This window comes from Odocoileus virginianus, chromosome 24, assembly GCF_023699985.2.
Source record: "Odocoileus virginianus isolate 20LAN1187 ecotype Illinois chromosome 24, Ovbor_1.2, whole genome shotgun sequence".
Lineage (NCBI taxonomy): Eukaryota > Metazoa > Chordata > Mammalia > Artiodactyla > Cervidae > Odocoileus > Odocoileus virginianus.
The window spans coordinates 29,875,235-29,894,000 of record NC_069697.1 but is presented as its reverse complement, the minus strand read 5'-3'; positions in this window follow the sequence as shown (position 1 = coordinate 29,894,000).

The window sequence follows — 18,766 nt, the reverse complement described above, 5'->3', positions numbered from 1 at the left end:
AAAGGATGTGGTTCCCTCCTTAGGGCTCACTGTCCAATGGGAGAATGTATAAATAGTAATTACAACCTAATATTCTATAATAGAGATGCCTAGGAAGTCATCCACCAGATGGTACCCCCCTTTAGGCAGGGAAGATGTTGCCATTCACCTTTTACAGAGGAGGAAACCGTGGCTCAGAGGGACAAGCTGAACAGGTGGGACATTGAGGTATAGAGAGGTTAAGTGATTTGCCCAACATTACACAGCTATGCAATGAGGGGCAGTTCTAAAGCTCAATAAGTCTGTCGCTGCAGTGGCCTCATCCATTTATGAAACAGTTATGCTAGGCTGTAGGATAACCAGGCCCTCTCACTCTCAATAACTGGATCAAGAGAAAGGGACCAAGGCTAAAAAGAGAAAAGGACCTTTGAATAGTCAAGTTTGTTAAGCACTGAAACAAGAGAATATTATTGACACTTTCTCTCTGGAAAGGTTTTAAAATATAGAAGAAACACAGATTGATTGACCTTTGGAATGGACTATCCATTCTGAGAAAACAGATGGAAGGAAGTGCCCCTTGGAAGATTCTGCCAGCCTGATGGATGGATTCCCTGCTTGTAATGAAAGCACAAGAAAGGACCCCCTTGCCCAGAGCACCATGGGAAAGCTAGCAGCTATTCTCATGGGCAAGAGAGTTTAAGAGGAAACCTCTAACAACCAACACCTTGAAACACCCTCAGGAAGTTCCATGAGCCTCTGGAAGAAGTTGATCACTCAGAAGTCACTTTGTAGTGCTTATTTGGCCAGACAGGCGAACCTGGCATCTTGAAAATCAGTTCAGTTCAGTTCAGTTCAGTCTCTCAGTCGTGTCCAACTCTTTGTTACCCCATGAATCACAGCACGCCAGACCTCCCTGTCCATCACCAACTCCCAGAGTTTACTCAAACTCATGTCCATCGAGTCAGTGATGCCATCCAGCCATCTCATCCTCTGTCGTCCCCTTCTCCTCCTGCCCCCAATCCCTCCCAGCATCACGATCTTTTCCAATGAATGAGTCAACTCTTTGCATCAGGTGGCCAAAGTACTGGAGTTTCAGCTTCAGCATCAGTCCTTCCAGTGAACACCCAGGACTGATCTCCTTTAGGATGGACTGGTTGGATCTCCTTGCAGTCCAAGGGACTCTCAAGAGTCTTCTCCAACACCATAGTTCAAAAGCATCAATTTTTCAGTGCTAAGCTTTCTTCACAGTCCAACTCTCATATCCATACATGACCACTGGAAAAACCATAGCCTTGACCAGATGGACCTTTGTTGGCAAAGTAATGTCTCTGCTTTTTAATATGCTGTCTAGGTTGGTCATAACTTTCCTTCCAAGGAGTAAGCGTCTTTTAATTTCATGGCTGCAGTCACCATCTGCAGTGATTTTGGAGCTGAAAAAAATGAAGTCTGACACTGTTTCCACTGTCTCCCCATCTATTTCCCATGAGGTGATGGGACCAGATGCCATGATCTTAGTTTTCTTAATGTTAAGCTTTAAGCCAACTTTTTCACTCTCCTCTTTCACTTTCATCAAGAGGCTTTTTAGTTCCTCTTCACTTTCTGCCATAAGGGTGGTGTCATCTGCATATCTGAGGTTATTGATATTTCTCCCGGCAGTTTTGATTCCAGCTTGTGCTTCCTCCAGTCCAGTGTTTCTCATGATGTACTCTGCATATAAATTAAATAAGCAGGGTGACAATATACAGCCTTGACGTACTCATTTTCCTATTTGGAACCAGTCTGTTGTTCCATGTCCAGTTCTAACTGTTGCTTCCTGACCTGTATACAGGTTTCTCAAGAGGCAGGTCAGGTGGTCTGGTATTCCCATCTCTTTCAGAAAAACCTTATCAAAGAGTGGTAGAAGATGAGTACTAAGGGTTCCATAGTAATTGATAGTGTCTTTTCACAGCTCTTCATTTGATCTTCATCATGACATTCTGAGTCCGGCCAGCTGGAAAATACTCTCTCCATGGTACCACTGATATGCAGAGTCATCCGAGCTCTTAGAGCTAAGGAGTGACAGAGCCACTTGAACTCAAATCTCTCTGTACATTCCATGGTTCCATGCTGCCTCTCAAAAAAAATAAAAATAAAAAAGGTCTATAGGCTTTTCATCTATTGGACCACAAACTAGATAACTCAGCCTTGGAGAACTCAGAGGTTCTGAGTTTGGCAGAATTAGCCATGTGATCACATTCCCCAGCACATGTACTCATTAGTTTGTGTGTATGCACACTTGTGTTAGACTCTTTGTGACCCTATCAACTGTAGCCCACCAGGCTTCTCTGTCCATGGAATTGTCCAGGCAAGAATACTGGAATGGGTTACCATTTCCTACCCCAGAGGATCTTCCCAACCCAGGGGTTGAACCCATATATCTTGCGTCTCCTTCACTGCAGGCAGATTCTTTACCACTCCACCACCTGGTGCACTCATTAGCCCCATCCCTAACCAATTTCTTTTTATCGTCCCCCAATACTGGCACTACTTCCTCTCATCTGTCCCTCCAGGCCCTACCCTCTTCCAGGCTGCTCTCCAGGTAAAAATGTGCCCTTTGAGCCCTCTCTGGAGCACTCCAGTCTAGCTGTTTGATTTTCCCTTTTTTAGGGCCCCTTTCTCTTAATTTTTTTTATGGTTATGGGTATGGTGGGAATGAAGGAAAGACACTCACTCAGAAAACTCTGGGACTTCCCTGGTGGCTCAGATGGTAAAGAATCTGCCTGCAATGCAGGAGACCTGGGTTCTATTCCTGGGTCGGGAAGATCCCCTGGAGAAGGGGATGGCTGCCTACTGCAGTATTCTTGCCTGGAGAATTCCAAGGACAGAGGAGCCTGGTGGTCTACAGTCCATGGGCTTGCAAAGGGTCAGACACGACTGAGCGACTAACACTTTTCACTTTCAGCAAACTCCTTAACAGCAGAGAGACACAGAGTTATGGATTCATAAAAACAAAAGCTACCGGGTCATCCCAGTTAGTTCTCTTGTTTTATAGATTAAAAAAAAAAAAGTCCAGAAAGGTGAACTTATTTATCTTTGCTAAGCTATGTTAGGGTTGTTCTCTCTGTTTATGTTCCAAATGGTGAAAATGGAATGAATAAATGGAAGAAACTGTAAGCAGTAAAAGTAACCCAAACAAAAGGGTCTTCCCAGGATAGTTTTATCGAATTTTTAACTGCAACTCATAGTAAGAAATAATTTTTGTCATGGCTCAGTATACCCATGCAGACACACATTTTATAAAACAAGAGATGCCCTGCAATGTTTTCAATTATTTTTCCCTTCCATCCTTCCTTCCTCTGTCCCTTTCTTCCTTTTGTCTTTATTTTTGGGATCCACAAAATTGATTTCACAATCCATAGTGGGTTGTGACCTAAAGTTTGAAAAATTCATTTTATTGTGAGATCCCTTCATTTAGAACCCTCAACATGAGATTACCAGAAAGAGCTTTGAGAGCCCAGCCTGGCTTGCACAGGGCACTCTCAGAATCCCATGACAGGTCTAAGGCTTTGGAGAATTCTACATCCAAGGCCACACTGCCAGGGTTAAGTCAGTGAGGAAGTGTGTATCCACCCAATGTTTGCCTTTGTGGCCTTAACTCAGCTGTTATCCTACCAAGATCCTGCATTTTCCTGCCTTGTGGGGGTCTTCTTTCAGTCTTATGAAGTTTTATGGCATGTCAGGAATCCTGACTTGCCCAGAACAGGATAGTGGTGGAGGTGTTACATGCAAGGCCACACAAAGTGAGTGTCCACAGACTTGGCTTGCCCTAGACAGAGTAGCTCATCATCGTTGATTCAATCCTAATCCGTCTGGCCCCAGGGCTCCATTCCTAGTAGCCCAGCTCATGTCTCCATCCTTGGGGCTTTTGGCACTTGTCTTTCCCACCTGCCCCCGTATCCTTGAGCCTTAGGCTGCCAGCCTGCTGGCCCACACATGGCGTCTGCTGGCACAGTGAAGTGGAGCCTGGGGGCCGGACAGAGGAAGGTGGAGACTCCCACTCACATCTCCCAGCGGAGGCAGCTCCAGAGCTCTCCTAGGCTCCCAGGTATTTGCTGGGCTCCCATCCAAACCCCAGCAGACAATGATGACTCCTCAAGCCCCCATCCCAACTGTAGAGACCAGTGGAATAAACAAGAGGCTCGAGTCCTTTCCCACCTACAAGGGCCTGTGGCTGTCAGTTTTGCAGCAACTACGATCACTCTAGCAGGAAATGAAGTGACCCTATCCCTTAGCCCTTGGGGAAATTCTTATTTCGCTCCTCCAGGGAGGTGTATTTTGGAGAGCCTGGTGAGGCCAGTGGGTGAAAAGGCTCTACAGTATGGGAGTAGATGTCCCAGGAGAAGGTAAGAATGCCCTTAGCGTCACAACACTGCTGATGAGGTCAGTAGGGAAAGGCTGACTGTTTTCAAAAGAAGCCCCGTCTACCCAGAGGAATGTCTCCACAGAAAGTGATTATGCAATGATCTCCTTTTCTTCATAGCAGTGAGCAGAAGCCTCACAAGGTTCATCCTAGGCATGCCTGCTTCTTTCTCCAGAAGAACAGGAAGGACATTCCGTAAGTCACCCAGGAATGCATTAAACAACTCTTCCCTGGGGCCTCGACTCCAGAAAGATGTGGCTGTTGACAGCTCTTTTCCTTTTCCTTTGGCCTCTGGCCTGGGACAAACACCGCAGAGCATGGACACCCCTCTTTGTATTCGCCTCATTGCCCTATGTCTTTAAAGATGTTGACATTGTTAAGACATTGTTAAGACTGGTGTTTCTGATGTTCGTCTCCACTTCCACCAGGGATCACTTTACATATCCTACATCCAAGAAGTGGTCTCTAAACATTTCTGATTGTAAAACCTTCTCAGGAGTCCCTTGGACAGCAAGGAGAACAAACCAGTCAATCCTAAAGGAAATCAAACCTGAATATTCATTGGAAGGACATGCTGAAGCTGAAGCTCCATTACTTTAGCCACCTGATTCAAAGAGCTGACTGACTAGAAAAGACCCTGATGCTGGGAAAGACTGAGGGCAAGAGGAGAAAGGGAGCGGCAGAAGATGAGATGGTTGGATAATATCACTGACACGGTGGACATGAGTTTGAGCAAACCCTGGGAGATAGTGAAGGACAGGGAGGCCTGGGGTGCTGCAGCTCATGAGGTCAATAGCAACAATGATTGGCAAAAAATATGAATATATGAATATGACTTTAAAAGTTCAATCATTAGCTCATATTTCAAATCAAACTATACAGTTGGGGTGAGATTCATCATCAACATTAATGAATGTAAATTCATATTGCAAATGATGGTCTTGATACTTTTTATTGACTTTCCTAACACTCCTTTGCACTCAGATACCTCACCCAACATACCTGACATGGCACCATTTGATAAGAGGACCAACTGAGGGTGCAGTGTCAATCTGTGTGTTAAACACACTAACAGTTTTTGGGCTTTTTTTCTTCTTTTTTTGGGCCACACAGCATGTGGGATCTTAGTTCCCAGGTCAAGGATTGAATCCACGCCCTCTGCAGTGGAACCTGGGAGTCTTAATCACTGGACTACCAGGGTAGTCCCACTAATGCTTAGTTTTTAAAAAAATAAAAAAAGCAAATAAGAGGCTTCCCTGGTGGCTCAGTGGTAAAGAATCTGCCTGCCAATGCAGGAGACATGAGTTTGACCCCTGATCTGGAGAGATCCCACATGCTGCAGAACAAATAAGCCTGTGCACCCCAACTCTTGAGCCTGTGCTCTAGAGCCCAGGAGCCACAGCTCCGGAAGCCTGAGCGTCCTAGAGCCTGCGCTCCGCAACAAGAGAAGCCACCGCAAAGAGAAGCCCGCACACCACAGCTAGTGAGCAGCCCCCACGCGCCGTAACTAGAGAAAGCCCTTGCAGGAGTGAAGAACCAGCACAGCCAAAAATTAATAAGTAAATAAAGCTAAAAAGAAAAACATGACAAAGGAAAGCTTTGTTATCATCCTCCTGTAGCCAGTGGGTCGTGGGTAACATACCCTCCCTTGGAGACTTGTGCTCTAGAGGACAGAGGCTGGATTTAGATCCAGAGAGTTCAGCAAGTTAGGTGACCCATTCAAGTTTACGACTGGTGAGTTGCAAAGCAGGGACTAGAGGCCAAGCCTACTTCCTTGAAATCCAGGTCTTACTCTTTCCACCACCATTTGCCTTCTCTTCCCTCTGATTTGGGGAGAAATGGAAACACATTGTGTGTATGAGAATCTCTTGAAGGTTAGAAACTAAATACTTTGATCTGATTGGCTTATTTAGGCAGAGCCTGAGGCAGGATCCAGGTGGGATTCACTGTGGTGTGTTTGGGACCACAGCTGTTAATAGTCTGATGCCACAGGTTTAGTCTCTTCAACGAGATTAAACCAGAGAGGCAAACAGGACAGGTTCTCCCCGCAGTGGCTACCAGCAGGAAAGGGTGTGGTGGCCACTTGTGGGTAACAAGGAGTAGGAGGGTAGCCCTTAAATTCCTAGCTTGGCCACCACCAACGGCCTTCCTTCAACCCACATTCTCTAGAAGTGTCCCTCAGTTGGGGTTTCTGGGAGGGAGGAGTTGCCTGACCTCTGAGTGCCAGCTGCCAAGCCCAGAAAGAATGTGGTGAAGAGAATCAAACTATCAGGGATTTCTATCTCTTTACCCTTTAACCCTCCTCCTCCCCACTCATCTTCTCTGTCCAGACAAGTCAGTTACTCCTGTCTAGGTCTTTCTTTTCTGCCCTCCCTCTGCTCTCCAGTTTACTTCACATACTTCACATACCTCTGTAGCATACTCATCACCAGGCTCCTCATCTGTCAAGTGATGGAGAATTTGAGGGCCATCAAGGGTTGATGGTCAATGAATCTATGACTTAGACCTGCCTAGAAAGGAGAATAACATCCCAGTTGCCAACACTCCCCCACATTCTCCCTGCCTTTTCTTCCAGTGAAACCTATGGGTGAGCATAGGTCAAGAGAGAACATTTAGGCAAGTAGTCCAGCTGCCCAGGCATGAAAACACCAGCTGTTGTCCCTCGCAAGGTTGGGATGGAGATGCTAAGCAGGATGCTGGACACAGAAAAATAAATTACAGCAACTGAGTCTTTGTTCTATGTCCTTGAAGTAATCTTAGTACCCCTGTTCCCTGTTCTCTTCTCTTCCTAAGAAACTTATGCTTGATCTTGACAAGAATTAAAAATGAATTCCAAAAGCAAATGTCAAAATCTCCACCGTTACTTCCTAGAGATGATTGAAGTAATTCAACCATTTCCTCCATGTTGGAAGCTTGAACTCTAGAGAAACACATATTTCTACATCATTTTCACCCCCTCATCTTCTCCCCTACTTCATAAGGCTTAAACTTTGGACTGATACCATATACCCTGTCAGTTGTAACAATGCAATCTAGCCTGATAGAGAGGCTGATTTGGTGCCTACAGCTGGTTTATTTCCTTGAAATAAACCCTGAATGTGAGAATAAAGCCCTGAGTGTGAGGAGATACAATTCCTTCTTTGTGATTAATAATAGTCTCCCCTCTAATCACTTGTTATCTTACTGCATTAGACTACACGTTAACATTTGATCTGCAGCAATTAAAGATTTATTGCCATGTTTCTCTCTGCCACCCTTTAAGTAGAGGGTGTTTGAGGACAAGTGGTGTTGGAACCAGAACAATTGACAAAGAATTGTGTGTGTCAAGGTTGCATTACTTTTGTCTCAACCTTAGTCTAAAAAAGATGTTCATTTCTAACAGTACAACAGATTAGATGCCTTGAATGACCCTTTCAGATGAAATAACAATTTTAATTAAGCAACATTTAATCTTAAATATATCACCAAGCTGGCACAAAAGAAAGAAATCTACAGAATTCAAGATGAATTGAAAATAGGAACACAGGTTGGAAAGCAAGGACCAAAACTGGTCTTCATCCTGAGAAAGTGCCTTTAGAACCTTGGGAAACTTGACCTTTCACTTGGATAGCTTTCACTCTTGCATGGGACAAGAAGTATGGCTAAGGGGTTATCCTGATAAAATTGGGTTCTCAAAGGTATACCCTAGAACTCTCTGTGTAAGGAGAATGAGAAATAAACTTCCATGTAGAAAGGAGCAGCAAGGAATCTGACCTGTGTCATTCTGGACGGTAGGAAAAATAATAAATAACTCCTCAGAATTCATAACCACAGCCAGTGTTCAGCTGAGTCTGCATTCCACCCCCACACCCCCTTCCCCGCCAAACACTCAAACAGAAAATTTAAAATGATCTCAAGTTGGTACTACTCAGGTAACTGGTTGAATCAATTGTAATCCTCTCTGTAGGAACTTAACCACATCCTAGTAAGCAAAGGGAGAAGGCAGTGGCACCCCACTCCAGTACTCTTGCCTGGAAAATCCCATAGACGGAGGAGCCTGGTAGGCTGCAGTCCATGGGGTCGCTAGGAGTCAGACACGACTGAGCAACTTAACTTTCACTTTTCACTCACATGCATTGGAGAAGGAAATGGCAATTCACTCCAGTATTCTTGCCTGGAGAGTCCCAGGGACAGCGGAGCCTGGTGGGCTGCCGTCTATGGGGTCTCATAGAGTCGGACACGACTGAAGTGACTTAGTAGCAGCAACAGTAAGCAAAGACTTACCACAGGTGACATCTCAGGTAAAATTACAGCTTATAGTCCAAGTCACGAAACACATATGGAAATAAAGCACATTGAGTGAGGAATCAGCTGAAATAGACCCACAAAGTCATTACACATTTAAAGTTTTAGACACAGGATATAAGGTTTTTGCTTGTTCTAAAAAGAAAAAAGAGAAACTAAAAAAAGTACAGGAAATAAGTTATTTATTAATTATAAATAACTAATTACACTTGGGAAATAATCAAAAAGAATTTCTGTAAGTAAAAAGTAAAGGTGTTGAATCTTAAAACTCAGTGGATAGATTTAGTAGCTGATTTAGAAATGGCTGAGGGAAAAATTAGTAAGCTGGAAGCTAGAACTGAAAAAATGATCTACAATGTAATCCAGAAAGACAAGACAAGGACAGTATGAGATTAAAAGATAGAAATGAGAGAAGAATTGTGCCAAATTGAAGCTCTGGAATGATACAGTTAGATAGGAAAGAGGTAATATTCAAAGAGACAATAGCTGAGATGTTTCTAGAACTGTAGAGAACTTCTGGAAACCCAGTGAATGCCAAGAAGATAAATAAGAAGAAACTCACATCTAGGAACACTGTTGTTGTTCAGTTACTCAGTTGTGTCTGACTGTTTACGACCCCAAGGACTGCAGCAGGCCAGGCTTCTCTGTCCTTCACTATTTCCCAGAGTTTGCTCAAACTCATGTCCATTGAGTTGATGATGCCATCCAATCATCTCATCCTCTGTCACCCACTTCTCCTCCTGCCCTCAATCTTTCCCAGCATCAGGGTCTTTACTAAGGAGTCGGCTCTTCACATCAGGTGGCCAATGTATTGGAGAGGAAACTAAACACCAAAAAAAGAGAAAAGATTGTGAACATTGGCAAGGAGAATGATTACCTACAGAGGAATTGTGATTAGACTTAAGGCTGACTTTTCAACAGCAAAAAATGGAGGCCAGAAGATAGGGATATAGCAGTATCTTCAAGGTGCTGAGGTGCTTCCCTGATAGTTCAGTTGGTAAAGAATTTGCCTGCAATGCAGGAGACCCCGGTTCAACTCCTGAGTCAGGAGAAGGGATAGGTTACCTACTGTAGTATTCTTGGTCTTCCCTTGTGGCTCAGCTGGTAAAGAATCCACCTGCAATGTGGGAGACCTGGGTTCAATCCCTGGGTTAGGAAGATCCCCTGGAGAAGGGAAAGGCTACCCACTCGAGTATTCTGATCTGGAGAACTCCATGGACTGTATAGCCCATGGACTCACAAAAAGTCAGACATGACTGAGCAACTTTCATTTTTCAAGGTGCTGAAATACAATTACTGTCAACCTAGAAAAGTCCTAAAGAAACGCCTAAAGTGTTTTTGTATTGTTCAATACAAAACAATGCAAGATTTTTTTATTGTTCAAGAGGGAGACACAGAAATTGATTCATTGCACACTTTATTAAGGTAAGAATGGATATAAAAAATAGCTAGGCTAACAATTAAAAAAGAGATATGAGGAGATAGTTTCAAGGAGCAGATGAACAGATGAAGTCAAGAAAAAATAGAAAGAAATGAATATGAAAATCAAGACAAAGCACTTAATAAGATGGTAGCAATAAATCAAAATGCCAATAACCCCCAAATTGTAATTAAATAAATGTTCCAGTGAAAAACAAAGTTAGATCAGATTTTTAAAATTCCAGATGAAAGCTGTTAAGAGTTAATTAATCAAGAAGATATAATAATACTTAATTTGTGTATGTTAATAACATAGCCTCAAAAATATAGGAAAAAAAGATGAAGAGAAAATGATAAATACACTATCATAATGGGATATTTTAGTATATCTCTGTCAGGAATTGATAGATTATGGAAACAAAAATCAGTGAGGATGGAGAAGATGGTTAACAAGCTTGCTCTAATTAGAGAATAAATATTCTTTTCAAATACTACATGGAATGTTTATGGAAACTGGACATATGGTATGCCATAAAGCTAGCCTCAACACCTTTAAAGGATGTTTTAAAATGTCAAACAGATTGTATTCTTGGACCATTATTCAATTAAAATACAAATAATATCAAATAGGATAGTCTAGATTATAGTGTGGGCTTCCCTGGTGGCTCAGATGGTAAAGAATCTGCCTGCAATACAAGAGACCTGGATTCCATCCCTGGGCTGGGAAGATCCCCTGGAAAAGGGAATGGCAACCCACTGCAGTATTCTTGCTTGGAGAATTCCATGGACAGAGAAGCCTGGTGGGCTACAGTCCATAGGGTCACAAAGAGTCAGACACGACTGAGTGACTAACACCATCAATTTCACTTTTCAACAACATCAAAACTAGTGTAGCTTGACACCATGATGCATGTATTTTGCTCAAGGTGTTGAGAGCCCTCCAAGGCTGCTGCCCACTATGTATGGCTCTGTGTTTCAGACTGCTCTCACCTGGTGACACCTACGTCTCGACATGTATTTCCCCAATCCCTGCAGAAAAAAGAATGAGCATGGGAAATCGCATACTGCTTTCTTAAACTCTCCTACTCACATTTCATTGGCTAAAGCAAGTCCTTTGGCTGTGACAAACTCCAGGGAGTCTATGAAGGATAATCTTCTCATAGGTCCAGGAAAGGACAAAAACTGGAAATACTGATGATCAGAGTTTTAAAAACACACTTCTGAAGAATAAATTATAATGGATCTTCTCATAAGTTCAGGAAGGGAAGAAAATTGGAAATATTGACTAGAATTTTAAAACTTAAAAGTTTAAAACTTTATTCTAAAGAATAAATTATAATGTAAAAGAGAAAATACTAAGAATTTAATATTAACAATACTATATATTCAAACTTATGGAAATAGCTAACATAGTATGTTTGTGTATGGATGCATGTGTATTCTCATGCTCAATCATATTCGACTCTGTGATCCCATGCATTGTAGCCCACCAGGCTCCTCTGTCCATGGAATTTTCCAGGTAAGAATACTGGAGTGGGTTGCCATTTCCTACTCCAGGGAATCTTCCTGACCCAGGAATTGAACCTCCATCTCTTGTTACTCCTGAATTGGCAGGCAGATTCTTTACCATTGAGTCACACGGGAAGCCCCAGCTAAAATAGTACTTCAAGGAAAATACATAATACAAACATTTACTTAGGATTTACTATGTGGCAGGCATTGGTTTATGATTTCTGAGTATTTTACTCACTTAATTTTCATAACAACCCTTGAGGCAAGTGTAAATGAGGAAACAAAAGCACAGAAAAGTGAACTGAAGCTACACAGTTAGCAAGTGGCAGAGCCAGGATTTGGACTTAGCCAGCGTGGCTTCCAAGTCCACATGTTATATTTGAAAATGTTTACATTAGAAAAATTTTGAAGCTGAGAATTAATGTGCTAAGAACTTTGTTTAGGAAGTTAGAGAGGACCAAATACAAAATGGCCCCAGAAGAGCCTAAGAACAGAAAAAGATTGTTAGAGCTTAAAGTAAGTTGAAAAAGATTTAGGGAACATCAACGAAGTTAAACATTGGTTCTTTGAAACAACTCATAATATAGACAAACCCATCACAAGATTAATTAAGACAAAAAGAAAGAAGATGAAAAGAAATAATATTAGCAATTGAAAGGGGACTTTAACTAGAGATGCTGTTGAAATTAAATAGTTGAGAAGATATTATAACAACTTTATGCCAATACAGTTGAAATTTCAAGGAACTGGATAAATTCCTAGAAAACTACAATTTGCTAAAACTGACTAAAGAAGAAATGGAAACCTGAATAGCTTATAAGACTTAGAGAAAAAGAATTGAATTGTCAGTTAAAATTGTTTCCTTAGAGAAAACACCAGACCACACAACTTAATTATAGGTGGCTGTTGTAGCCTGGGATCCTCAAGAAAGCAAAGTCAAAGTCAAGGATTTGGGCATAGATGGCTTATTTTGGAAAGTGAAGTGTTTTATTTTGGAAGTGGAGAACCAGGAAAAGTGAAACAGGGAAGAAGGAACAGCCAATACAAGGGAGTCACTACTATGGGCTAAGTCTCAATCTTGCTGGATGGAATGCACTTTAGAAGTGTTTGCCCGAGGGATGAAAGAGGAAAGCCACCAATTTTCATCCTCCATTGGTCAAGGGTTGCCCCATGTGGATATTAACTTTCTTGAACTTCCAGATTTGTTAACCCTCAGGCATTAAGGGTTTTTCCAGGCTCCCCTCACATCCATAGTGGAGAAGCCCCAGGACAAAAAGTGCGAGGTTGGTGGGGCAGCTGATATAAGATGTTGTCAGGTTACACCTGTGTCAAGCTGTTTGTCACTGCCATAGCTGGAATGCCAAAGGGGTGTGTTGTGGGCACAAGAGGTGATACATATAAGAAGTTCTGGCAAACATTCATGAAAGGACAATCCTCAGACTTCCCTGGTGGTCGAGTGGTTAAGACTGTGCTTCCAGTGCAGGGGGCGCAGGTTCAATCTCTGGTCGGAGAACTACGATCCCTCATGTTGCAAGGTTTGGTCAAACAAAGAAAAGACACTTCTTAACTCATTTTAAGAGATTAGAATAACTTTGATTTGAGAACAAGATAAGAACAGTATAAGGGAAATTGCAAGTTAATCTCACCCATAAACACAGACATACAAATCTTAGACAAAATATTACAAACCAAAATCCAGCAATATGTGAAATACTAACCTATTAAAAAGGGGAAAGAGCCACATGCATGTGTGTGTGCTGAGTTGCTTCAGTGGTGTCCGATTCTTTGTGACCCTGTGAACTGCGGCCCTCCAGGCTCTTCTGTCCTATGGAGCCTCCAGGCAGGAACACTGGAGTGGGCTGCTATGCCCTCCTCCAGGTGATCTTCCCAACCCAGGGATTGAACCTATGTCTCTTTATGACTTTTTCATTGTCAGGCAGGTTCCTTACCACTAGTACCACCTGGAAAGCCCAAAAGAGCTGCAGAACTATCTAAATAGACACCCATCCCCACAAAGTGTTCAATAAGATATAATATTCTTTCTTGATTTTTTAAAAAAAATTTTGCAAACTTGGTATAGTTTGGAACTTCCTAAACCTGAGAAAACATACATAAAACAGTATACTTAACAATGACACTTTGAAATATTTCTATTAAGATCTAAAACAAGATGAAGATGCCCATTATTGTTAGACTGAACGACAATGAAACATACATTATTCTTGAGATCGCATGAAACGTTCACCAACCTATACCATAGCCAGGCCTTAAAACGTATCTTAAGACATTAAAAAGAATATAAATAATGCAAGGAATGCCTTCAGATCTCAATAGAATTAAACTAGAAAACAACAGAAACATAGTTGTAACATTCCCTATTCAACATTATAATGGCAGTCCTAGACAGTTGATATAAGTCAAGAAATAGAAATGAGAGCTGTGAAGATTAGAAAGGCAGAAATTAACTGTCTGATCTGATGGGAAAATTAAAAGAATGAAAAGAAGCAACTTACAATAATAGCAAAAATATAAAGTTTCTAGGACTAAATCTAACAAAAGGTGTTCGAGTTCTTCAAGAAGAAAAATATAAAATTCTATGGAAATATATTAGAAAAGATCAAATAAATGGATAAATACACCATGTTCTTGGCTAGGGTGACTCAATTCAATAAACATGTCAATTATTCACAAATTGAATTATGAATTCAAAGCAATTCCAATAAAAACCCCAACAGAGTTTTTCTTGGAACTGGGTAAGCTAGTTCTAAAATTTATTTGGAAAATCAAGTGCCAAATGCAGACAAAATAGTCCTGACAAAAAAAAAAAAAAAACACAAGGTGGGATACTCACTCTATGCAACATTATCATAATATAAAACTCTAATAATTAATATTATGGATATCAGAGCAGAGAAAGATAGATAGATCAGTGACTCAGAAATGAAACATACATATATAGAGGCCTATTTGTAACAGAATGAGTATTGCATATTAGTGAGGAAAAGACAGACTGTTGAATAAGCTGGAACAAATGATTATCCATTTAGAAAAAGATTAAATTGGATCGCTACCTCAAACAGTACACTCAAACCTATTACAAGTTGATTTAAGCCTTAAATGGAAAAGCAAACCTAGAAAACTCTTAGTAGATAATATAGACGACTACTAATAGGACTTTGACATTAAAAATGGATTTATTTTATACTTTGGGTAATAATCTAATACTACATCATTTATTTTGTTGCTAAAATTATTCCAGTTTTAGCATGGGGAGCTCTGAAGGCTGCTCTGTCCCTCAGGAAAACTACCATCATTGTGGGGGTTTTGAGGACTTCCTTACTTTCTGGCACTATAAGATGTTCCAGGCTCATCTGGTATATTTTCTGCCTCGTCCTAGAATCAGCTATTTCTCTAAAAATTCATGGTTCTTCAGACTTTTGGACTATGTGGGATAAAGCGAGGGAGGGATGATTTGAGAGAATAGCATTGAAACATGTATATTACCATATGTAAAATAGATGACCAGTCTAGGTCTGATGCATTAAGCAGGGCACTCAAAGCCCATGTTCTGGGACAACCCAGAGGGATGGGGTGGGGAGGGAGGTGGGAGGGAGATTCAGGATGGGGGGACACATGTGCACCCATGGCTGATTCATGTCGATGTTCGGCAAAAACCACCATGATATTGTAAAGTAATTAGCCTCCAATCAAAATAAATTAATTTTAAAAATTCCTGGTTCTTTTAATTAATTAATTTATTTTGAGAGTTATGTTTTATTCTGTGGAAATTTTTAAGGCTTCAAGCCCAAGAGATAGCATCTCAAGTAACCCTGAGAGAACTGCACCAAGGAAGTAAGGGGAGCAACCAGGTAATGTAGGTTTTGCAACAAAGGGCACGTAGTCTGAACATCAAAAGACTATTGCTAATTGAAGGAAGCCAGATATCTCAAGTTAAGGAATTTAGTGTTTTTCTTATATGGAAAGATGCAAAGAATCTGGGCTCGCTGAAATCATTCCTTTCATCATATACATCTCAGCTATGTGGGGCCAGTATCTTGTGTTTTTCACATCCTGAGCTTCCTTGAGGCTCACCATAGGGAGTGCCTGCATCCGATGGCTGCCAGATGACAGGTATTCTCCTTCCTAAGTGCCCCTAGGGCTCAGGAACTCACATTGGGTTGCAATGGTTGATGACTGTGATATTTTTGTTAACTGATATGGCAGGAAAGATTCCATTTCTCAGTCCCTCCCCATGGTATGAAATTCAACCAATATTTGGGAGACGTTTTATGAAAAATTTTTGTCCCATGGTGCTGGGAGGCTCCTCCCAGATTGGGCAAAAGTTCTTGTTAATATGCCACTCAAGGTGTTTATTTTCAGATTAGGCCCATTAGTAGGTGATTAAAGATTCTCTGGATCCTCTATCTTCTAAAATATTATGATCCAGAAGATATTTTCCTTGTTGTTTCTTCCCATACATAGAATCACACTATTACAATTATTTTCACATATAAAACTATATATCTGATCAATTGTTCTAAGTCACCTAGTCATCATTGCATTCATTGGGGGCCTGGCTACATGCTGTAAGAAACAACAATCTTATAAAATAGACAAGATATAAATAATGTAGCTAGTAATATGGACAAAGTCATAGTGTAGCAGATAGACAAGGCATAAAAAACTGATTCTTTTTATTAGAGAATGGTATTAGAAATTAAAATCTTGGCACTAGGTCTGCTCACAGTTACTGGGGTACTGTAGACCCTCTCTGCAGATATAATTAGGAAAATGTATATGTGTACTATACATGTGTATATATATTGATACATTTATAATTATTTTTATTATCTCTATTAAGTAAAACATGAGTTCATATTAATAGCTCCAACTCTCACCCAGAATTCCATGGTTTATTCCAGCCTTGTCCCCTTGCTTATCTGTAACCTTCTCTCCAATAGTGGGAAACTAGGCTTCTACTATTCATGTTCCATAAATAAATATCCATGATAAATAAACAAATATCAATTAGTGATTGAATAAGTAAATAGAAGAAGATAAACAACTTCCATACAGAAGAATTCTAAATACTTTAGATACTCCCCCCTAAAGAAAATGAAACATAACTTCCTACTTATTAAATGTGGTATGTACATTATGACTTTCTTCTAAAGAACACAGAATGGAAAGGGATGGCAAATATAACTTTACAGTGGAGAAACCTAACAAACACAACCTCAGTGAGGGGATCAAAGTTACTGTCATCAGTGGGAGATAATATTAATAGTATATACTTTTCATATGATATGATGAAAATGGCACTTTATCCCTGTGGTCTTCTTCCTGAAAATCCATAATTCTGTCTAACCATTCTTTTCTATGTGAAAAGAGATCAAACCCAAATTGAAAGGCATTCTGCAAATAGTTGATCAGTCCTCAAAATGGTAAAGGTCCTCAAAAACAAGGAAAGTTTGAGAAACTGTCATAGTCTAGAGGAGTCTAAGGAGACATGATGACTAAATGTGACGTAGTATCCTAAATGGAATCCCAGAACAGAACAACTAAGAAAATCTGAGTAAGATATGGACTTCATTTCTTTCCATTTTATTTACTTATTTTTGGCTCTGCTGGGTCTTCATTGCTGCGTGTGGGCTTTCTCACGTGGCGAGCAGGGGCTACTCTCTAGCTGCAGTGCACGGGCTTCTCATTGCTACGGCTTCTCTTGTTGCTGAGCATGGACTCCAGGGCATGAAGGCTTCAGTAGTTTTAGCTCACAGGCTTAGTTGCCCTGTGACATGTGGAATCCTCCTAGATCAGGAATGGAACCCATATCCCCTGCATTGGCAGGCAGATTCTTAACCACTAGACCATCAGGGGAGTTCAAATAAAGACTTTGGATAACGATGATGTGTCAATATTGGTTTATTAGTTGTGACAAATGCACTGCAGTAATAAAGGTGTTAACAAGAGAGGAAACTGGGTGTGAGGTATATGAGAACTGTCTATAGACTCTTGCAACTTTTCTATAAGTCTAAGACTGTTCTAAAATTAAAAGTTCATTGGATGTTTAAAAGAAGGATTCCTTAACCAAAAAAGGAAAGGAGCAAATGAAAAGAAAAAGACTTTCTACTCAATATTCTGCAATGACCCATATGGGAAAAGAATCTTAAAAAAGAGTGTATATATGTATATGTATAACTGACTCACTTTGTCATACAGCAGAAACTAACACAACATTGTAAATCAACTACACTCCAATAAAATTTTTTTAATAAATAAAAGAAAAAGACTAACAAATCTGACTATATTAGTGTATTAGTGTATTAGAGTCTTTTCAATTTATGAAAAGACTCCGCCAAAGAACAGAAAGACAAGCCAAAGAGTGGAACAAGATATTTGCCACATTGATAACCAACAAGGGGTCAGCATCAAGGACACGTAAAGAACAACTTTGAGTCCATAAGAAAAATACAAATTTTCCATAAAATGAAGAGCAGAAGACATGAATAGGCATTTCACAGTAGAAGAAACACAGATAAACTTATGGCGGGGTGGGGGGAGGTGAGAGCAAGGTGTCCAACTTCATCATTAATCTTGGAAAGACAAATATGTGATACTGGTTATATCTGGAACCTAAAAATATGGTACAAATAAACTTATTTACAAAACAGATATAGAGTCACAGATGTAGAAAACAAATTTGTGGCTACCAAGGGAGAAAGGGCGTGGGGATAAACTGGGAGATCGGGATTGACATATATATATATATACACTACTATTATATATAAAATAGATAACTAAAAGGGACCTACTGTATAGTGGGCTTCCCTGGTGGAACAGCAGTAAAGAATCTGCTTGCAATGTGGGAGAGGTTCTATCCCTGTGCCAGGAAGACCCCCTAGAGGAGGAAATGGCAACCCACTCCAGTATTCTTGCTTGGGAAATCTCATGGACAGAGGAGCCTGGCGGGCTACAATCCATGGGGTCACAAAGAGTTGGACACAACTTAGCAACTGAACAACAGCAACAATAGGTAGGGGTACTTACACAGGTGACAAAACTATAAAGACAAGGAAAGTTAACACAAAGTTTAGGATAATAGTAAAATACATGAGGAGAAACATATAGGAGCTTCTGATGTATAGATACTCTTCTCTTTCCAAATCTAGATAC